Here is a 23,573-nt window from a genome sequence, read left to right as displayed (position 1 = left end):
TGAATAGTTACTGACTCTTTCTAAGCTCTGATTTCCTCATCTAAAAATGAAAACCACTCCCATTCCCAAACAGGAATGAAACATGCATTATACTACTAGACAAATTTGCTCTAAAAACTTGCCAAACCAACTTCTGAGCATATTTAAGTTCCTCGATGGGCAACTGGAGCCCTGGTGGTGCAGCAGTCAAGACCCCGGCAGCTAATCAAAACACTGGCAGTTCAAATACACCAGTTGCTCCTTGGAAACCCTATGGGGCAGTTCTACTCTGTTCTGTAGGGTCATTATGAGTCAGAATTGACTGGATGGCATTGGGTTGGGTGGGCAACTGATTTCCCATGGCTAATACTGTCTTCCATCATGGAAGAAAATGAGTCAGCAAATGGCCACACCTTGGACACAGAGTTTTCAACCTTTTTATCTTCTCAAATTTTCTCTGTATCTTCTCAAATTCTCCCTACTTCTCTCTCCCCCAGCCCACTTCCTCCACTCCATAGAACAGTTGCTCCTTGGACCGACACCATGACAAATCCAAAACAGTTGCCTGGGGCTTGGCTACTGCTTAACAGGCAGTTATAAACCATTCTGTGGTGCTGAGATTCCACTTAACTGAGATGGCATGCAGGAACTAATTAAAATAGCTAGAAAGACTATTTAAACAAATATGAACATGTAAACACTGTTTTCATTGGACCAAGTGATTAGAAATTACAGCTGTTTGCTTTTCATCATAACAATCTGTGGTTTGTTAAAATGTTGACACGTGGCATAACCAGCCACTAATCAAGAAGGAAAAACAAAAAAGAAAACACACATACATACATACACAAGCAAAAAAAAAAAGGAAAAAACCCACAAGTATAAGTAGAAAAACAGACATAGAAAACCTATGCCTTTTCAAGTGGGAAAAATATTTAACTTGTTTCCCTAAAACAAACCTGATCTGTTTTTGGACGAAGTCTCAGCCCCTTGGTTTGCCTAGACTGCTAAAGCCCTCTTTCGGAAGTTCGAGACAACTCTAAGTGGGAAAACATGCCCTGAGGATAGAGATGAAAAAAACAAAACTATGAATAATAAAGTTGACAAATCAAGCACTTTATTTTAAAAAAGTCCAAGCTTAGGTTTTTTAGTATACCTGGGACAATGGGTAGAGTGCCATTGACTTATGGAGACAAATTTAATGTGTTAATATTCAAGTTATACTACGTGTCTTATTTATCTAGTGCTGCTGTAACAGAAATACCAAAAGTGGACGGCTTTAAGAAACAGAAATTCATTCTCTCACAATTTAGGAGGCTAGAAGTTTGAATGCAGGGCACCAGCTCCAAGGGAAGGCTTTCTCTCTCTGTCAGCTCTGGGGGAACAGCCTTGTCATCAATCTTCCCCTGTTCTAGCAGCTTATCAGCACAAGGGCCCCAGGTCCAAAGGATGTGCTCCACTCCTGGCTCTTCTTCTTGGTGGTAACAAGGTCCCTGTCTCTCTGCTTCTTCTCTCTTCTTTTATCTCTTGTAAGATAAAAGGATGCAGACCATACCTCAGGGAAACTCCCCTTATATTGGATCAGGGCTGTGACCTGAGTAAGGGTCTTGCATTCCTGCCTCATTAACATAACAAATATAACCTAGTCATCTTTAACAGAACCCTGGAAACCTGGTTGAGTAGTAGTTAAGAGCTACAGCTGCTAACCAAAAGGCTGGCAGTACAATTCCACCAGGTGCTCCTTGAAAACCCTACAGGGCAGTTCTAACTCTGTCCTAGATGAGTCAGAATCGATGCGACAGCAACAGGTTTGTTTTTTTTGGTTTTAATACTGCCTCATTAATATGACAGCTCATTCCCAAATGGAATCATAACCACAGGTATAGAGGCTAGGGTTTACAACACATCACAAAATGGAGGACACCCATACAATACCGGGAATCATGGCCTAGCCAAGTCGACACATATTTTGGGGGGACACAATTCAACCCATGATACTATGTTACTGTAATTATTTTTCTAAATGTTGTACATTTAAATGTATACTGCTTAAAATCCTAGTGGAGAAAATATTACCTTACCTGATATGGTATAAGGGAAAATGCACAGAACGACACTTCTGAAAAATCCGTACTGCCTGAATTTCTCCTCTACTGCCATCAATTTCCAATGAATACTCTGCACTGCAAAATAAAAACTTGGGAATAAATAAAATAATTCTATTTCAAATCTGGAATAGTTCCTGAGGCACACATTTCCTCAAGAACAGTTTGTAAGAAGAGAGAAATACATACGTACATACACACATAAATAGAGTATCTTGATGATATTTTTACCATGAACACTACTACACTTAAAGATATGACATACATCCAATGATGAATACAGACATTCTCCCTTGTTGATTGATTTATATGTCCCAACTGCACAAGTTACTGAGCTGAGTGTGTGATTGCTTGTTTAAATGTGGCTCTTCTTACAGGTGGCGTATTCCATGGCAAGATTCAGAGCGGCTCACACATTTTTAAACAAGTGAAATAGATCTGAATTTCAAAGAAACCTTAAAGGAAATTAAACAAAACCCCGAAATCACAGAAGTGCAGCATACGGCATGAGCAGAGTGTGAAGCTGAGGGACAGACCAAGGACAGCCCTTTCCTGACCTGCGTGGTGGAGCAGACGGAGCAGGAGCGTGGGCACCAGGGAATCATTTGGGAGCAGCAGTCGTTCCAACTGTCTATTTCTCCTCAACACTTTATGTCTCCAGTCACTTCCCAGGTACCAGGAAGGGGTGGGAAGTGAGGAAGAGGTGGGAAAAGCAAAAACTTGACCTGATAATAATACAAATTTGCCACTAATGACAATATCAAACATTTACATAGCGCTCATTTATTTGTGCCAGGTGCTCTTTAAGTGAGTTGCATATATTAATTTATTCTCACAACTGTCTTGTGAGTTAGGAACTTTCATCATTCCCATTTTACAGATGAGGAAGCTGAGGCACAAAAGTGTCAAAAGATTTAAAGGGTAGAGACATAATTCAAACCCAGGTGGTTCGTCTCAGGGCCTATCCATTCGTCTGCTACTGAAGAGCACAGTGGAAGAAGACAAAGGGCTTAGAAGTATGACTTTCAAATTCCCTTCCATATACTGAAATCTAGGCTTCTGTACCAGTACTGGCACCAGTCGCCATCACGTCGATTCTGACTCATAGCAACCCCATGTATGTCAGAGTAGAATTGTACCCCATAGGGCTTCCAATAACTGTGATATTTCAGAATTGTATATTGTCAGGACTTACTTCCGAGGTGCCTCTGGGTGGAATCAAACCACCAACGTTTTAGTTAGTAACCGAGTACTTATCCATTTGTGCCACCCAGGAACTCCTAAGTCTTTCAAAAAACAAATAAACAAACCAAACCTGTTGCCATCAAGTCAATTCCAACTCATAGAGACCCCACAGGACAGAGCAGAACTGTCCCACAGGGTTTCCAAGGATCAGCTGGTGGATTCGAACTGATGGTTAGCAGCCAAGCTCTTAACCACTGCACCACTAGGACTCCAAGTCTTCCACACTGCATTGTAATCTACTACTACTACTGCATTGTAAACTACCTACTCCCCAGCATAGTGCTTATACAGTGCACAAGCTCAGTAAATATTTGTCAAAAGAAAGAATGTTTTGTGTCAGTTTATAGTAGAATGTTCTGGAACACACTGAGTCCATAAAATCTCAAAATCTCTATCCTGGTGGCCTTGAAATAGCCTAATTTTTGCCTCAGTGTGGTCTAGAAAGGTGCTTATGGCACTTAGAAAATATGCTGTAGAGAATGTTATTGCTACCAACATTTAAAGATCACCCATCTTTCTAAAATTAGAAAATGGTGGAGATTAGAACTAGGTTTCTTACCTGTCCCTAAACTACAAAGGATCTTCAGTTAGAGTGCAGCGGAAGGTCTGTCAGAGAAAAAAAAAAAAAGAAGAAGAGGCACAGAGGAAATGAACCGAGACAACATCATTTTACAGTAACCGGAAGGAAAAACACACACACATACATAGGCCACTCACACACTAGGTTTGTGGTCTCTCGGTAGGGAAATGCCCTGAGCTGCCTTCAGAAGCCAATCTGGTTACTGCAGAGAGCGGGAAGCATAGCCTTGCAGCAGGGCTCAGCCGGCCCCACCTGCCTGCCTGTCCAGAGAGGGGGCAGGAACGCCAGGAAGACAAGATGGCGCACCACCTGTGGTCCCACTCTGGGGTGAGTTCTTGGCCACTTGCTGGGGCCTGAGGGTGGGGATGGGGGAACGGTTGCTCAAACTCCACTACTTCCTGGGTTGGTGTCAGACATCCGGTGGTACTCCTCACTGTTACCGCCCCTGAGCTGGGACTGGCAGGGGTTCAACCTGCTCCAAAGAAAGAAAAGGCCACTCCAGCTCTCCTTCAAGTCTACCTGGGGGCCACTGGTTTTCATGCACTTTAAAACCTGCATGAATTCTACTTTTTAAATCCTCCTGGGTTTTTTTTTTTTGGGGGGGGGGTAGGTGCTCCTTTCTGTGCAAAGTCCGTGGCTCCGCCCCTCTTTCTACTGCCCTCAGAGGCTTAGGTGCAGTGATCTTAAGCTTCTATTTTTGCAAATTATGTCAGTACTTCAAAGTCAGGGTAGTCACTTACACTTTAGGAAGATATTGTTGTTTAATTGTTTCCAGCCTCTCTGGGAATGATTCTCAACGGCTAAGAAATGGTGACTGAGAGTTGGACTCTGTGTGTGTGCCCCAGCTCTGCAGAGACTGGCTGTTAGCATTTTCTCTAAGGCGTTGGGAGGAGGTACAGTGTGTTCCACCTCTCCACACTGGGCTGCCCAACAGCCCATTCTTATTTTTCTCTATGTTCATTTATTCATTCATTCAATTGCCTTTCTTCCTTCAAGGGTTTGAGAGTAACTTTTATCTTGCTAAAATTTAAAATAAATAACCTGGATAACTTTAAAGGGAGGAAAAGCAGTTCTAAAGGGTTACGTATAGTTTTAATATAACCTGACCTACCTGCTGCCATCGAGTCGATTCAGTTTTAATATATATGTGTTAATATATGTACACACTATATATAGGAGCCCTGGTGGCACAATGGTTAAAGCATTTGGCTGCTAACCGAAAGGTCAGTGGTTGGAGCCCACCAGCCACTCCACCTCTGTAAAGATTTACAGCCTTGGAAACCCTTTGGGGCAGTTCTACTCTGTCCTGTAGGGTCACTATGAGTTGGGATCAACTCAACGGCAGTGGGTATATATATATGTGTATATATAAACTCTCTCTCTTTCTCTCTCTCTCTCTATATGTAATTTTGGCTCCTGGCCAATGTACCTCATGAGCAGCCACGGCCTATCTGTCACTAGAGGTACGTGTATTGCTGATGCTGAACAGGTTTCAGTGGAGCTTCCAGACTAAGAGGAACGAGGAAGAAAGGAGTGGCAATCTCCTTCTGAATCATAATGGTCCCATCAGCAACTGATCACAGGGATGGCACAGGACTAGACAGTGTTTCGTTCCATTGTGTATATGGGGTCGTCATGAGTCCATGGCCAACCCCACTGTAGCTAACAACAGTCTAAAGTCTTTTCCCTGAGTTAGCGATGGGGTGACAGTAGATGCCTCTAGTCTTTTAACTCCTGTGTGGGTAGCCCCTCCCTTTCTCCAGACACCGCCTGCCCACCCTGGAGTGTGTGTGTGAAGAGCAGTTGCCCACAGCAGAGCCCTGAGAACCAGCCCACTGGTTTTCCTTCTTGTTTCCATTCTTCTCCAAGCTTTGTTAGAGTCAAGGAATGGGGCGAAGTGGGGTGCTGCACAGGGAAGGCTCTGAAATCAGTTTTGAATTAGAGTTTCACCACTTCTTGTTTATTAGTTAATTTATTTAATAACTCTTTATTGGGTACTTAGGAGCCCTGGTGGCACAGTGGTTAAGCACTTGGCTCGTAACCAAAAGGTCGACAGTTCAAACCTACTTGTTGAGCAGCCTTGCACGTGAACCATTTGCCCCATCCAGGGGCTCCTTTCTAAAGAACTCTTTAACTTGTCCACTTCCATCTCCACTGCCCCTGTCCTAGTCTGTATTCTCAGAAATACCCTTGCATGAGCGTCCTATCAGCCTTCTAACTGGTTTCCCTGTCTACAGCCTTGGTGCCCTCTGATCCATTCTCGACCCCAGCAAAGTGATTCCATAAAAATGCAGATCAGATCACAACACCAGGTCTCCAGGCAAAAGGACCAGCTTAGACAAAGCCCTACGGTGGGAGACCACAGAAGACCCTGGCAAAATGGAGGCCATTGTAGCCAGTGGAAAGAGCAGAATGGCTAAGATGAGACCAAAGAAGAGAACCTGGACCAGATCGCCAGACCATGAAGCAGGCGATACAGATACTGTTTTTTTCTAAAAGCTGTGGATAAACTAGGGGGTGTTGTGATCTGATCTGCATTTTTATGGAATCACTTTGCTGGGGTCGAGAATGGATCAGAGGGCACCAAGGCTGTAGACAGGGAAACCAGTTAGAAGGCTGATAGGACGCTCATGCAAGGGTATTTCTGAGAATACAGACTAGGACAGGGGCAGTGGAGATGGAAGTGGACAAGTTAAAGAGTTCTTTAGAAAGGAGCCCCTGGATGGGGCAAATGGTTCACGTGCAAGGCTGCTCAACAAAAAGTTGGAGGCCCAAGTCCACCCAGAGGCACCTCAGAAGAAAAGCTTGGTGATCTACTTCCAAAAAATTAGCCATTGGTTAACCAGCATAAATGGTTAAGCACTTGCCTACTCACAGTTTTACTCTGACACACATGGGGTTACCTGGAATCAGAGTTCTTGACTGTAATTGGTTTTTTACTGGTTGGAAAAGGCAATCAACAGGACTTGGTGGTAGGCTGGAAAGAAGAGCAAGGAGAAGTGTTGAAGACATTGCCCAGTTTCCTGCTGTGGCTGTCCACTTGGGTGGTGGTGCCACCTGTCAGTCACAGAGACCGGAAACCCTGGAGGAGGACCAGGCCAGGGCTGGACTCAGTTTTGTTTTGTTTTTTTTTTAATTAACTTTTATTGAGCTTCAAGTGAACGTTTACAAATCAAGTCAAACTGTCACATATAAGTTTATATACACCTTACTGCGTACTCCCACTTGCTCTCCCCCTAATGAGTCAGCCCTTCCAGTCTCTCCTTTCGTGACAATTTTGCCAGCTTCCAACTCTCTCTATCCTCCCATCCCCCCTCCAGACAGGAGATGCCAACACAGTCTCAAGTGTCCACCTGATACAAATAGCTCACTCTTCATCAGCATCTCTCTCCTACCCACTGTCCAGACCCTTCCATGTCTGATGAGTTGTCTTCGGGAATGGTTCCTGTCCTGGGCTGACAGAAGGTTTGGGGACCATGACCGCCGGGATCCCTCTAGTCTCAGTCAGACCATTAGGTATGGTCTTTTTGTGAGAATTTGGGGTCTGCATCCCGCTGATCTCCTGCTCCCTCAGGGGTTCTCTGTTGTGCTCCCTGTGAGGGCATGGACTCAGTTTTAGACTCAGCTTTGGAGACATCAAGAGTAGATGTCAAGCAGGCAGACGGATATTTTGGTCTAGAGCTCAGAGCAGAGACGTGGGACATAAATCCTGAAGTCCTTGTCATATACATGGTAATTGAAGCCATGGGTGTGAATGACACCTCCTTGAAAGAGTACCAAACGAGAAAAGAAGGGGAGCGGCTTAGGGTTGAGCCTTCAGAAATTCTCCCATTTAAATGGCAGGTGGAGGAGAGTGAGCTGTCCAAGAAGACAAGGAAAGTATTAGCAGAGATACAGCAGAAAACCCAGCCGCACGACCTGGGTCAAACTATGTAACCCCTTGGCGCTTCTTCCTCTGTGTGTAAATAAGGAGAAATGGCTGTCTTGGAGAGCTGTGCTAAGGATTAAATGAGATAACACATTTTTAAAGTATCTAAACAAGAAAGGTGGGAGAAAGACCCGGCAATCTGCTCCAGTAAAGATTACAGCCTAGAAAACCATATGGGGCACTTCTCTTCTGTCACATGGGGTCACTATGTGTTTAAAATCGATTTGAGAATGGGGGCAGTAGATGCTGTCTGTGCCCTGCCCACATTCCTCAGGCCTCATGGTCTGAATCTTCTCAAGCCAGAGGAGGCCATTGCCCAAAACGCAGACTGAAAATGCCCAAGAATGGACTTCCCCAGGTACTGCCATGGGCTAGAGATACCCTAGCTCCCTCAGTACTGAGGCAATTACTCCAAGGCATGTCACTGGCTATTTCCTAGTTTCTCGCGCAGGATAAATCTTCAGTTGCCCACGATGGTAGCTGGCTTGTTGTTTTTGTTAGCTGCCTTGGGGCTGGCCCCCAACTCCTGGTGACCCAATGCACAATGGAACAGAATGCTGACTGGCCCTGCACCATCTCCATGATTAGTTGTGAATTAGGCTACTGTGATCCATAGGGTTTTCATTGGCTGATTTTTGGACGTAGTTTGCCAGGTCTTTCTTCCTAGCCTATCTTAGTCTGGAAGAACTGCTGAAACCTGTTCAGCATCATAGTAACATGCAAGCCTCCACGGACAGATGGGTGGTAGCTGTGCATGAGATGCATTGGCCGGGAATCAAATCTGGCTGTCTGCATGGGGGGCGAGAATTCTACCGTTGAACCACCACTGCCTCACAGCTGGCTTGTTAATGCACCTTTTATGGGTTCCTTCCTTCCTTCTTCACTCCCCATTCCACATTAATACTTCCTGGGATCATCTCTTAAACTACTTACACTGGAATCCCATGTCAGTGCCTGCTTCGGGAGAGGCTGAAGCTAAACACCCTGCTACACAGTGCAGTGCATCTTCAAATAGTTTATCCTCTCTGCCCCAGTGATCAACTCCATTTGACCTTAAACATCTCTGGTTTGATAATCCTCACGTCCATTCAAAGATATGGTGGAGAAGGCTCCCCTTCATCCCAGTCTGTGACCCAGCCTGAGCACGGGCAAAGGTCCTATCAGAGGGAGCACCTTTAGACTTAGCATGGCCCTGTATGAAGCTGCACAGGATGGGGGCACATCCTACTACAAATGGCCCCCACTTTCCCTCCATTTCGTGGTCCCTGGGTGGTGCCAATGGCTAATCTACTTGGCTGCTAACCGAAAGGTTGGAGGTTCAAGTCCACCCAAAGGCACCTAGGAAGAAAGGCCTGGTGATCTACTTCGGAAAAGTCAGTCACTGAAAGCCATCTGGAGCACAGTTCTACTCGGACACACATGGGGCTGCCATGAGTTGGAATCGACTCCAACGCAGCTGATTTTGCTTTCTCTCTGCTTAGCAGCTTCCCCCGCAACTCACTTGATCCAGATTTCCAAAGTGTCGACACAAATAACGATGATATTGTATGGTAAGTGCTGCACAGGTGTGGCATGAAATCACGCTGGGTCACGTCAAGAGAGAACTTTTTACTTTCGCCTCTTTTGATCCTTCTGATTAAATCTGGAAGAAAACCTTACTGTGGCCTGATCTTTAACACCCCTGTAACCCTAGTTCCTTTACCTCTCTAACAGAGAAAACAGACCTTGGGCTTTGAGCCGTGGGCAGGGAACAGGTAAACCAAAAAAAACCAAACCCACTGCTGTTGAGTCGATTATCGACTCATAGCGACCCTATAGGATACAGAAGAACTGCCCCATAGAGTTTCCAAGGAGTGCCTGGTGGATTCCAGCTGCTGACCTTTTGGTTAATAGCCATAGCTCTCAGCCACTACGCCATCAGGGTTTAGGGAACAGGTAGAATTGAATAGCATGGATGGTTTTCCTGTACTTATTTTTTCTGATTACCTTCTATTAACTACAACGACAGTGCTTTTGTTTGTTTGTTTGTTTGTTTTGTTTTACTATTTATTGAGTGATTTTTTTTTTTAATTATTAGAGTTTTTTTTTAAGAGAAGTTTAGCTTTACAGAAAAATTGAGCAAATATAACAGAGAGTTCTCACACGGCCCCTCCCTGATTATTCACATCTTACATTCCTGTGGTATATTTGCTACCATTGATAAACAAAGATTGATATATTATTATTAACTAAAGTCTGTATTTTACATTAGGGTTCACTCGTGTTGTACAGTTCTATGTTGTTGTTGTTAGGTGCCGTCGAATCGGTTCCAACTCGTGGTGACCCTGTGCACAACAGAACGAAACACTGCCCAGTCCTGTGTCATCCTTAAAACCAGTGTTATGCTTGAGCCCGATGTTGCAGCCACTATGTCAATCCATCTCGTTGGGGGTCTTTCTCTTTTCCGCTAACCCTGTACTTTGCCAAGTATGATGTCCTTCTCCAGAGACTGATCCCTCCTGACAACATGTCCAAAGTATGTAAGACAAACAAATCTGTCTTGGAAGACGTACAAGCAGAATGCTCCTTAGAAGCAAGGATGGCGAGACTGTGTACAGTTCTTTAGGTTTTGACAAGCGCATAATATCCTGTGTCCACCATTACAGAACCATGCAGAATACCTTCACTGCCCTAAAAGTCCCCTGTGCGTCACCTGTTCATGTACCCCAGTCTGTTTACCCATTCACCTACTGAAGGACATCTTGGTTGCATCCAACTTTTGTGATTATGAATAAAGGTACTGTAATCATTTGCGTGCAGGTTTGTGTGTGGACATAAATTTTCAATTCAGTTGGGTAAAATACTAAGGGAAGCGATTGCTTGATTGTAACCATGTTTACAAATGTAAACTATATTTAGCTTTGTAAGGAACTGCACAACTGTTCACAAGTGGCTGTACCATTTTGCATCTCCTACCAGCAATGAGGAAACCCTGGTGGTGTAGTGGTTAAGCACTCCAGCTGCTAATCAAAAGATCAGCGGTTCGAATCCACCAGGCATTCCTTGGGAACTCTATAGGGCAGTTCTACTCTGTCCTACAGGATCCCTGTGAGATGAAATCGACTCAAAGACAACAGGTTTGGTTTGGTTTTGGTTTACCAGCAATGAATGCGAGTTCCTGTTATTCCATATCCTCACCAGCATTTGGCATTGTCAGGGTTTTGGATTTTATCCATTTTAATAGGTATGTTATTGTTAGTTGCTGTCCAGTCAATTCTGACTGATGGTGCTCCCATGCCTACAGAGTAGAACTGCTCCACAGGGTTTTCAAGGCTGTGACCTTTCAGAAGCCAATTGCTAGGCCTCTCTTTCCAAGTGTCTGTGGGTGGATTCAAACTGCCAACCTTTCGGCTATGAGTTTATCAGTTGAGTACCTAATCGTCTGTGGCACCCAGGGACTCAATAGATGTGTAATGGTATCTAATAGGTTTTTTAAAATTGTGATTTCCTAATGGCATATGGGAAACCCTGGTGGCGTAGTGGTTAAGTGCTACGGCTGCTACCCAAAAAGTCAGCAGTTCGAACGCAACAGGCACTCCTTGGAAACTCTATGGGGCAGTTCTACTCTGTCCTATAACGTCACGATGAGTCGATTAGACTGGACAGCAATGGGTAATGGCATATGATGTTGAACATCTTTTTATATGCTTATTTGCTGTCTGTACATCTTCTTTGGTGTAGTGTCTGTTCAGATTTTGCAATTGAGTTTTTGTTTGTTTTTGAGTTTCAAAAGTTCTTTGTGTATTTTGGTTACAAGTCGTTTATCAGATATATGTTTTGTGAATATTTCCTCCAGTCCGTGTCTTTTCATTTCCTCAACAATGTATTTTTCAGAGCAGAAGTTTTTAATTTTAATCAAGTCCCACTTTTCAATTTTTTCTTTCACGGATTGTGTTTTTGGCGTTGTATCTAAAAACTCGTTGTCAATTCCAAGGTAATCTAGGTTCTCTCCTATTTTGTCTTCTAGAAGTTTTATAGTTTTGTGTTTTACACTTAGTTCTATGATCCATTTTAAGTTAATTTTTGTGAGAGGTGTAATGTCTGTATCTAGATTTATTTATTTATTTTTTTGCATGTGAATATTCCCTTTGTCCAGCTCCATTTCTGGAAAAGACTCTCCTTTCTCCATTCAATTGCCTTTGCTCCTTTGTTGAAGATCGGTTTACTATACTTATGTAGGTCTATTTCTGGGCACTCTATCCTATTTCATTCATCTATCTGTCTATTCTTTCAGTAGCACCACACTGTCTTGATCACTGTAGTTTTATAGTAAGCCCTGAAGTCAGTGTTTGTCCTCTAACTCTGTTCTTCTTTAATATTGTGTTGGTTATTCTGGGTCTTTTGCCTTTCCATATGACACTGTTTTTTGTTTGTTGCAGTGGTGGCATGAAAGTTTATTTTAAAACATAAATTTATTTAAGTTAAAAAAAAGTAAATCAATTTAAATAGAAAAACATGTTAATAATTGTACTGGCAAAACCAGAAAGTATGAGAAACACTGGAGAGGGATACTGGAATGAAAGAAGACTGGACAGTGCTCTGTAGATCAGCAGCTCCTCAAGGGCACACCTGTGTTTCATTTCACCTCTGTGCCTGCCCACTGTGTACCACATGGCCAGGAACCATATGGGTGTTCTGGGAGGGAGGTGTCCAAGACAACTTTGTTTGTTTCAGGCTTTTGTGGCCATCAGAATAAATGACCACACTGTGCCCATCATGGCACCCAGGTGTCCAGGCAATCATGCAGAGTAGTAAAGGCTGCTCAAAACTGGCACGCCACAGGTTCCAATTATATAGTAGTTGTGCCCTGATTCACAATACTTGGGATTCAGAAACCAATCAGCCACAGTGAAATGAGATGACAGGTGGAGGTGTCAATCCACCCACATTCCTTTTCGCTTTCACTTTAGATTAGGAACCTTGACTAACCTAGGCTTATGAACAGGAGGTCAACTACCGAGAAATTTCTGTAAACAACTGCCTCTCCTCAAAGCTCTCCACATTCCAAGAAGGTAATACATGAGAACAAATAATCCAGGTAAATTTAGCTTTAGGAATTAAAAAAAAAATTATGATATATTTTCATACTAAAAAAGTGTATATGTTGTATATGTATAAAAAAATACGTTTACAACATATACACTTTTTTAGTATGAAAATATATACTAAAAAAGTGTATATGTTGTATATGTATTTTTATACATATACAACATATGTATAATTAAATAAAAATATAATAAATACATGTTTATCTATGATACCTTACCAGCAACTCTTAGAGCCTGCTACATGCCCCTAACCTAACCAATCACCATGCATCCCCCTACCTCTGCCACAAAGGGAACTACTGTCTTAAAACTCTGTTCATCATTCCCTTACTTTTCTTTATAAATGGACCTCGCCTGTATATGTATATACAAATACATGAAAGTGCATCTGTGCAATTTATGTATAGCATAGTTTTGTCTGGGAACTTTATATGTATGTAATTATTCCATATGTATTCTTCCATGACTTGCCATTCAGCTTTACCTTATGTTTTGGAGGGTTATCCATGTTGATACAAATAGGTGCTGATCATTCATTTTCATGGCTGTATTGCATTCTATTGGATGAACCTATGGCAATCTATTATCATTTCTATCAATTGACAGACAGTGCTAGGCTTGGAGGATGATTTCAGGACATCACAGTGCCCTTCAAATTTCTCCCCCTTTCATGCAAAAAATATCACCAGCAGAGGCTTGAAGCTTTGCCTCATGTTAGAGACAGGTTTTCAATGATGGGTAAGTGGTGAAAAAACTAGGGGGCTGGGAGCCAGAAGAAGGAGACATCAAAGGAGAGAAGGGCCTTAAATGAAAGGGGAGGAAGAGATAAAAATAACTCCCCATACTCTTGTGCCTGGGCCAGCGCATGCTGACTGTGGCAGATTGAGGAAGGCTTTCACTCTCACCATCCGCTTCCCCTCCCACAGATGCCTTCTGTGAAAGGATACGCACCCATTGCCATAGAGTCAACTCCAACTCATAGCCACCCTGTAGGACAAAGGAGCCCCATAGGGTTTCCAAGGTTGTAATCTTTAGAGAAGTAGACTGCCACATCTTTCTCCTGTGGAGTGCCTGATGGATTCGAACCACCAACCTTTGGGTTAGCAGATGAGCACTTAACCACTGTGCCACCAGGACTACTTAGAAAGGATCTATAGTGTGTGAATACTTAATCTACGAAAGCATCCACCCCTAGATCAGCAAATTGAGCTCCAAAGTTAGTCACTTTGGTAGATCCCAAAGTGAATCAATTTTGTGCAAAGGCTTCCCATTGACATATTTTTAATATTCATCTTTTCCTTACAGTATATGGGATTAATTAGCTACCACAGTCATCAGAGGATACAGTACCCATGAACCTTTAGTAACCTTTTTTACTATTTTCCATGACTCTGAAATTCCCCACCCACAGCTTCACTTGTGAGGAGTGGAAATTATTTAGAGGAAGTGATACTATCATCAGCTCAGCATCACCATGGGAAACATTTCCCCCTAAAAGCACAGTAGTAAGTCTTTGCCTCAAATCACACCATTGTGTCATGCATTTAGCAAGTACATTGTTCTCTTAGCATCTGCTTCTCTAGCGAGACAAGGAGTAGGTCGTTTGCATCACTAACTGTTAATATGCTTGGTTGCTACCAAAGGTTAATGGTTTGAGTCCACCCAGAGTTGCCTTGGAAGAAAGTCCTGATGATCTACTTCCAAAAAAATCAGTCATTGAAAACCCTGTGGAGCACAGTCCTGACATACATGGGGTCATTATGAGTTGGAGTTAACTTGATAGCAACTAGTTTTTGTTTTGTTTTTTTGTCACAGAAGAAATGAAACTTTGAGGAAATAATGCTTTCTGCTCCTCCATCAGAAGGAGAAGGTCAAAGAAGTTAAGGTCAGTAATTTGCCCCAGGAGTCATGGTCATTGTGTTGACTTTGGTGGCCATGGGGCCTCAATGGGTGAGAATGATTACTGGCAAATGGAATCCATTAATTGATCAATTTAGAGAGTAAATGAGTAAGAGATATCATATCTTATTTCAAAAAATAATTTAGATGCTATTTATTCAACCTTCGTTATGGGTTTTTTATTTATGGGTCCCCTAGTGGCCAGTGATGCCAAACAGACAAAACCCCCATCCTTAGGAGCTTACACGTCCCATCGTCCAAGCAACTACGTAAGTAAAAACACTTGCAGTAGTTCTCATGCCTTTACGAAGCATGGCAAACACAACTAAACAAACAAACGAACAAACAAAAAGAACAGTTGCTGTCAAGACAGTTCTCACTCATGTCAACCTTACGTGTCAGAGTAGAACTGCGTCCCATAGGCTTTTCATGGCTGTAACTTTTTGGAAGTAGATGGCCAGCCCTTTCTTCCTAGGTGCTTCTGGATGAATTTGAATTGCTTAACTGTTTGTGCTACTCAGGGATGCCAAAAATACAACTAAAGCCAGTCAAATCCTACTTTCCTATATAAATACAGTATTGGGACACATTGAAGCTTGGGTCAAAGGCCATAACTTCATGGACTTTATATTTTCCCAGGGCCCTCATATTCAAAGTATAAAATAACCATAAACACATTTTAACAATAAGGCGCAATATGCTATCCATTGTAAAGCTTTCACAGACTCGTATAATCCAGTTATAAATGTCAGTGAGGATTAACAAATTGCATGAAATTGTATTTAAGATAACATTACCAGGGTCTTTTGTACAGGGCTATTTAATTTTTTCCTCAGAATTTCTTTGTCTTTATGGCAAAATAAATAAATAAAAGAACGACTTCCTTAATTAAAATAAAAAAAATTTTTTTTTTTCTTATTTTCATTAAGGTGTTACAATTTCAGGAGAATTTATTTGGGAAGACTTAGAATGCCTTGATGGTTTTTGTTTGTTTTCTTTGCTTCCTTTAAATTGCTTACTTTCATTGACCTCTTTTTCTTTGTGTTTTTGCTTTCTTTTGTTTTTGTCTGAGGCAAGGACAGGCATTAGAAATAAAGGCATTCGCTCATGGTAATTAGAGCAGGGAGCCCATTTCCTTCAAATGACGGAGTGTCAGTGCCAGCTTGCTGTGAACGCTGTACGTTGCCAGGGCACAGGAGGGCCACCTGCATAACTTACATACCCAGAACATCTGTATTTTGTTAGGACATTTGAGTGTTCCAGCCTATGGACCAAGGGGACACAGGAAAGCATTCCACAGGCTAGTTTACTTCAAAGAGTGAGAAATTACCAAAGAAATCATTGTTGTAACTTACCGTCTATTATCTCCAACATACAGCTCCTGCTGTCAAGAATCTTACCTGTAAGTGAGGAGGGTGTGTATGTTTGTAAAACAAATATCACATTTAAAAAGCAGCTAAATGGTCTCCTTCGTGTTCCCCCAAAAGGCTGAGTGTGTCTCCAGCTCAGGACTTAGGCACTGACTGTTGCCTCTGCCTGGAAGCCCTTCCCAGAGATGCCTGCTAGACTGCCTTTCTTCCTCATTCAGCTCTCAGGTCACATGTCACCTTATCAGCATGGCCCTCCTTTATCAGGCTACATGAAATAGCCACCTACCTGGTCACCACCCAGTCCCCTTTACCTGTGCTTACCACCACCTGACCAACTAATTAACTATTTGTTTCTTATCTGCTTCTTCCCATGGGGATGGCAGCTCAAAGGAGGCAGGACTTTGGTTCACTGCTGTATCTGTAGCAGAGCCCTGGTGGCGCAGTGGTTAAGTGTTTGGCTGGTAACAGAAAGGTCAGAGATTCGAACCTACTAGGCACTCCGCAGCAGAGAGATGTGGCAGTCCACTTCCATAAAGATCACAGCCTTGGAAACTCAGTGGGGCAGTTCTACCCTTTCCTATAGGGTCAACTATGAATTGGAATTGACTTGACGGCAGTGGGTTCAGTTTTTTTTGTATTTGTAGCATAGAGTTGTTGCTGTGCGCTATTGCATTGATTCCAACTCACAGTGGCCCTATAGGACAGAGTTTCCTAGGCTGTAGTTTTTACGAGAACAGATCACCAAGTGTTTTCTCCCACAGAGCCACCGGATGGGTTCAAACCATCAACCTTTCTGTTAGCAGCTGCGTAGTTAACTGTTGTGCCACCAGGGCTCCTAGCACAGAGTTGGTTCTCAATAAACACTTATTGAATGACTGAGTGAATGCATGCATGAATGAATGCAAGAGTGAGAGTGAATGAATGAATGAGTGAGTGTTAGCACCGAGTGTTGTTATTCCACAAGAGCTCTTTAAGCAAGGAAGCCTGCTTAGAAGAGGTGGGACCTGGATGATGTCCTAGAATAGCCTGGAATAGAAAAGCATAAGGAGGCCATATCAGGAAGAAGAGGTGGTCTGAGCAGAGCAGCGAGCCCGAGCCTGACGGGGGCAAATGCACTTCCGCAGGCCTGTGAGCTGATCGCTGTGCCTGGAGTGCAGGGTCAGGAGGAGGAGCGCGGGAGGTGGGAGCCATTCTTCTGTACATGGATAGGCAGGCAGCATACTGCCAGTCCCCTGTGAAAGGCCAGAAGCCAGCCTGCTCTCCGACCCCCAGGACTGTGCATACTGCAGGCAAAGGCAGACGGTGCCTCAGGAGAGCTCACTGGGGCCTGTTCCAGTGTTTGAATAGTGAATTGGTTGAAAAACAGAGTTCTACTGGGCACATCAGAGCAAGGAATATTTTTGACCTGAGTATTTTTCAAAGGAAATGTTGCTAGTTGCTTGCTCCAACCATAATGAGGATTTCCCTCAGTAATTCTTGTGTGTAATGGCTTACTGGGGCCCGGCCTGTCATTCAGGGCTTGGCTCTCCTGGGGTCCTGGCAGGATGACTTAGCTGAGAAACGTGTCTGTTGTTGTTAGGTGCCGTTGAGTTGGTTCCGACTCATAGTGACCCCATGTACCACAGAACAAAACACTGCCCAGTCCTGAGCCATCCTCACAATCATTGTTATGTTTGAGCCCATTGTTGCAGCCACTGTGTCAGTCCATCTCACTGAGGGTCTTCCTTTTTTCTGCTGACCCTGTACTTTACAAAGCATGATGTCCTTCTCCAGGGACTGATCCCTCCTGACAACATGTCCAAAGTATGTAAGACACCATCTCACCATCCTTGCTTCTAAGGACCATTCTGAGAAACGTATCTAGTGGTTAAACAAAGTATAGCATAGGAAAAAGACTCTTCACATACATCAGTTAACACTTTCAGCAATAAAATTCTGTGAACATCCAGTTTGAGAACCATTGCCCTCTTCTGTGTCATGTTTTATCTCTGCTAGGTGATTTTGTTTCTTAATAGCATAGAAGTGCCACTTGGCCCCACATTTCCTATTTGAGCTCTGCCTAGCTTGGGTTTTCTTTCCTATGAAGCTATTTGAAATGCAGTTGTGTATATTAGTCTTAGTCAGGGTTCTCCAGAGGATCAGAATCAATAAGATGGATGGATGGATGGACGGACAGATGGACAGATAGATACATACATACACACATACATAGGTAGATAGGTAGGTAGATAGGTAGACAGGTAGACAGATGATAGATAGGTAGGTAGATAGATAGATAGATAGATAGATAGATAGATAGATAGATAGATAGATGATTGGTTGATTGATTGATTGATTGATTGATTGATTGATTGATTGATTGATTGATTGATTGATTGATTGATTGATTAAGAAATGGGCTCACATGACTATGGGGGCTGGCAAGTCCAAAATCTGTAGAAACTCCAGCAGTGTTGTGTGTGAAATCCGTAGGCCAGGCAGTGGGCAGGAAATTCCAGCATGATATCTACTTACAGTCCTGAAGCAGCATTCTTCTCCCTCAGGAAATCTCAGTTTTTGCTCTTAAGGCCTTCAGCTGATTGGATGGAGCCCATCACATTATGGGATGTAATCTGCTTTACTTAAAGTCAATTGATTTCAGTGCTAATCACATCAACAAAATACCTTCACAGCAACATCTAGCCTAGCATTTGACCAAATAACTGGGCACCATAACCTAGCCAAGCTGACACATAAAATTAACCATCATAATCTTAAAAGTGTGAACATAATCCAAATATTCACTAGTACATTTTGCCAGTCCACATTTTGGAATACTCTGCTACCATGAAAAAGAAGATGATCAGCACACAAAGACACAAAAAGATGTGAACTGAATCCAAAGCAACAACTACAATAGGGTACACCTGATCAAAATACGTTTTCCATCTCCTTGTAAAAAATAAATTCTGGCAAAATGTAAAGAGGAAAATATTTAGAAGTATGTATCACTGGGGTTGATATACAACAGGTTCACTTTCTTCAATATACATTGTCAATCTTGGGTATTTTGAAATGAGTTTATGTTGTTTTTGTGAATGAAAACAGGATTTAAAAACACTTGCCAGGCTCAGAACATCTTTTAGTCCTCTCTGTGTTTATGTGTGTTTGCACGTGTGTGTGTGCGCGCGTGCACGTGTGGTGGAGGGGAATGGTCACTGGAGGAGTGGGGAGTTCCTACTAAAATTTACACTAGGAATGTGTTTTTCAGATAGTCTGGAGCCCTGGTGGCAAAGTGGTTAAGAGGTCAGCTGCTAACCAAAAGGTCAGCAGTTCGAATCCACCAGCTGCTCCTTAGAAACCCTATGGGGCAGTTCTACTCTGTTCTAGAGGGTCACCATGAGTAGGAATCGAATCAACGGCAATGGGTTGCAGCTTAATAAAATGATTATTCTCCTTCAGAAGGCTTACCTTTTAATCGTTTGCTCATTTAGTATATTCTTTAATAAAAATTTGCCAAAAGTAACCAGTAATTTTTTCAAAATGTGAGAAAGAGTCATACACCTAAGATCTTTTCTCTGAGCGTGGGAACAGTCACAGAACAATTGGCAGGTGGAGTAAATGAGAGAAGTGATGACTGCAGTCAGGAGAAGGGGCAGACCCAAGAGAGCTGGGGTAATGTGGTGGGGTGCTTCACCAGCTGTGCAATATTCAGCAAGAGAATTTACCTGTCTGTAAATTAAAGGAATAGTAGTAGTCCCAACCTCACGGAGTTGTTTTGGGGGTTGTTGTCGTCAGATGCTGTAGATTCAGCTCCAACTCATGGTGACCCCATGTACAGCAGAATGTAACATTGCCCGATCCTGTGACATCTTCATAATCGTTGGTATGCTCGAGCCCATTGTGTGTGTATTTTGAGTGCTTTCCAACCAAGATCAGACGATAATCTGTTGTGATCCATAAGGTTTCCGTTGGCTACATATTTAGAAGTAGATCATCAGACCTTTCCTCCAAGTCTGTCTTAGTCTGGAAGCTCTGATGAAACCTGTCCACCATGGGTGACCCTGCTGGTATTTGAAATATCTATGGCATAGCTTCCAGCATCCTAGCAACCCACAAGGCACCACATTAATGACAAACTGACAGATGGGTGGTGGGTTTTGAGGGTTACATGATACATATATGATACTAAAGAGTGAATAAGATTTGACAAGAAGAGAGAATTTCAGAAGAGAAGAACATAGAAAAACAAAATAAAACAAAACAAAAATGCATCCATGTTCTTCTAGGATGAATGAAACGATCAAATTGAATTTAGCTCAGTCTATGTAAGTTTGAATCCGCCAGGCGCTCCTTGGAAACTCTATGGGGCAGTTCTACTCTGTCCTAAGGGTCACTATGAGTCAGAATCGACTCGATGGCACTGGGTTTTTGGGTTATGTAAAGAAAGTCAAAATGATATTTCATTACCCAGTTACCTTAGTTACTTAGTGCTGCTGTAACAGAAATATCACAAGGTGGCTTTAAAGAAAAAAATATTTTCTTACAGTTCTAGAAGCTAAAATCTCCAGACCTGGGTCTTGGTCAAACCAGGGTCTCAGCCATGTCGATTCCTTCTTTGTCAGCAGCCCCAGGCATTCATCAGCTTGTAGACGATCCTCACATGGTTTCTGTCTTCTCGTGTGTGTGTGTGTGTGTGTGTGGTGTGTGTGTGTGTGCGCGCGTGTGTGTGTGTGTGTGTGTGTCTCCCTGGGTCTAATCTGCTCTTTTTATAACTCGGAAGTGATTTGATTTAGAACCTGCTCTCCTTGGGCATGATCTAATTAACATAACACAGAAAAACCCTATTTCCAAACAGGATCACGTTCACAGGTACTAGGGTAGGGATTCCAACACGTATTTTGATGGAGCACAATTTAATTCGTAACACTAGATGATAAACAGATAAAAGTGTTGAAATAAAATATGAGGCGGATTTGCTAAAGTTAGCTCTCTCTTGTGACCATGTGGACCAACCAGTACATTAGTCATTAGTCAAAAATATTTTCTGAGCCCCTACTTGTTCACCAACAGTGAACAAGACAGACACAGTCCCTACCAGCCTGGTACAGTTTTCAGGTGGGTTTAGAGCCAGAAAACTATTGCAATCACTTGCTTCAGTGTATGTTGATTTGTGACATACCCAAGTGTTGTGGTCGTTACCTCAGTGTGGCTCAAAGAATAAAAGAAAAGGTCCTTGTGTCACCCTCAAAAGAGTCAATTCTTGATTTTCTGGGCTAATGAGGTATCGCAGCAATAAATATAGTTGAGCAATTAAATTGTGTTTATTTTATCTCTAAACCAAACAAACTTTCATTGTTTTGCCTTTCAAGTGTAAACCTTTTCTCCATCTGTTTGGCTTTCTGGTTATCCTCCAACCCCATCTCTCCTTCTAAACTGCCAAATGGTCATGGCCCAAAGGAGAAGGAAGAAGCAGCTAAGTGTCAGGTTGTCCAGAATTCGTTCAAGCAAACTTGGCACTGGAGTTGCATGACCTCAGTAAACACCTTACAGGCCTTGTCCTGTAAAATAAATGCAAATGGTCCCTGAAACACTGAGGTTTTACTTACTACCCCTGACCACACTGAAGAGTCCTTGTAAGAGCCAACATCCAGTCTTGTAAACTCTGGAGAGTTCAGACACGAAGGCCAGACATTTCATAGCTCTGCAGGATTTATGTGCAAGGGGGTGCTGGTGGAAGGTGCCAAAACAGCTAGTAGCTACATTTAAAAAATTATAGTCATTAGTTGGTCCAAAAGGGTACCATTCACTTGTAGAATCCTGGGAGTTTGGTCTCCAGGGAAATGTTAAAAATCAGACAAGAGTCATTACAGAAATTTCCAGTGGAAAAAAGTTCCTTGTAAGAGAAGCTGAGAGACTTGCTAATTGCAGCTCACTCTAAAGGCAATGAATAAAGAAGACTGAAGAAGAATGGATTACTTTAAATTATGGTGTTGGCAAAGAACGTCAAATATATTATGGGCTGCCAGAAGAACAAATAAATCTGTCTTGGAAGAAGTCCAGCCAGAATGCTCCTTAGAAGCAAGATTTGGACATGTTATCAAGAGGGACCAGTCCCTGGAGAAGGACATCACGCTTGGTAAAGTAAAGGATTGGTGAAAAAAGAGGAAGACCCTCGACAAGATGGAAGACACAGTGGCTGCAACAATGGGCTCAAGCATAACAACAACTGTGAGGATGGTGCAGGACTGGGCAGTGGTTCGTTCTGTTGAATCAACTCCACGGCACCTGACAGCAACGACAAAAGCTAATGACAGTCTGTAGCATTTGCAAAGAAAGCACAGGGTGTTTGAAAGATGGTGAGGGGTATAGGGGCTCTTAAAAAGAACAGATGGACCTGAATACAGCATGTTTCCTTTATAATGACAAACCATTTTAGAATGAACCGCACTGGGACAGCCATCACGTTTCCATTCTCCAAGAGTGTTACCAGCAGTAAAGATTTATAAAACACATTTGCTCTGCTATGTTTTCCAAAAGTTCAGTCATACAATAATGTTTGCAGGCACGTCATACTACAATGCCTAAATTTCAAACATTTCCTTGACATAGGATGACCACAGTAGAAAGGAATGCTATTCTTATCCAACCATCAGTTTTGTTTTCCTTAATCCCAGAAACTAAATCACTGGGTACTTCAGAGGCTCTGATCTAAATTATAATTGATATCCACTGCCTTTTTAGACCACTGAGTGATTTTAACCAGGCAAACCCAGGAGGAAAGATTAAGGTTGCCTCAGTGAGGAAAGGCTAATATTTTGGCCAGTCATATTGTGAGATTTTTTACTGGGATGGTGAGTTTACTGCAGTGACCTTTCCATTTATAATTTGGCTTTATAGGGCTCTCCTCTTGAAATAACTCCTTTCTTACTGTTCAAAAGAATGAAAACCAGGTTGTCGTTGTTTTAATGTGGCAAATATATATATAACAAAACATTTGCCAATTCAATACCTTTTACATGTACAATTCAGTGACATTAGTTATGTCTGTCATGTTACATAACCATCACCACTATCTCTTTCCAAATTATCCCATCACCATTAACAGAAACTCGGTACCCCCTAAGCAATGATTCCCCTTTTCTTCCTCCCTCCTACCCCTGGTAACCACTGAGATACTTTGGTCTTTATTCATTTGCCTATTTCACGGAAATGAAACCAGGTTTTTATTTTATGTTTGATTTTTCACTTCAAGCTGGGTTCTAGTAAAGATCAGACGATCAAAATATTAATAGCCAACGTTTAGAAACTAATTTACAATTCACTCAGCACATTGATCCACTTCATCTCATTTCTTTTTCATGATGGTCCTGGGGCATATTTATTATATCCTCACTTCAC

At 42.5% G+C, this 23,573-nt stretch overlaps 1 protein-coding gene and 1 long non-coding RNA gene across 3 annotated transcripts in view; one reads left to right on the top strand and one right to left on the bottom strand.

Moving 5' to 3' along the window:
• Positions 1 to 994: 994 nt before the first annotated feature.
• On the bottom strand, positions 995 to 16,372 carry LOC126075753 (uncharacterized). The gene is made up of 3 exons (XR_007517252.1): positions 16,224 to 16,372; positions 2,061 to 2,162; positions 995 to 1,037 (listed from the first exon to the last, which is right to left on the bottom strand). It is a non-coding gene; the product is annotated as an uncharacterized LOC126075753 (long non-coding RNA).
• NEDD9 (neural precursor cell expressed, developmentally down-regulated 9) overlaps positions 4,052 to 23,573 on the top strand; it is a 217,636-nt gene continuing 198,114 nt past the window's right edge. The window contains exons 1-2 of one of the 2 annotated variants that reach the window (XM_049883416.1): positions 4,052 to 4,236; positions 14,740 to 14,809. The gene's annotated coding sequence lies outside the window, so the exon portion shown is untranslated. The remainder of the gene's footprint in view (positions 4,237 to 14,739; positions 14,810 to 23,573) is intronic. The other variant, XM_049883422.1, reaches the window with a different exon arrangement.

Source organism: Elephas maximus, chromosome 1, assembly GCF_024166365.1.
Source record: "Elephas maximus indicus isolate mEleMax1 chromosome 1, mEleMax1 primary haplotype, whole genome shotgun sequence".
Taxonomy (NCBI): Eukaryota; Metazoa; Chordata; class Mammalia; order Proboscidea; family Elephantidae; genus Elephas; species Elephas maximus.
The sequence above is the reverse complement of the archived record's forward strand: the minus strand, read 5'-3'. Positions and strand labels throughout refer to the sequence as shown.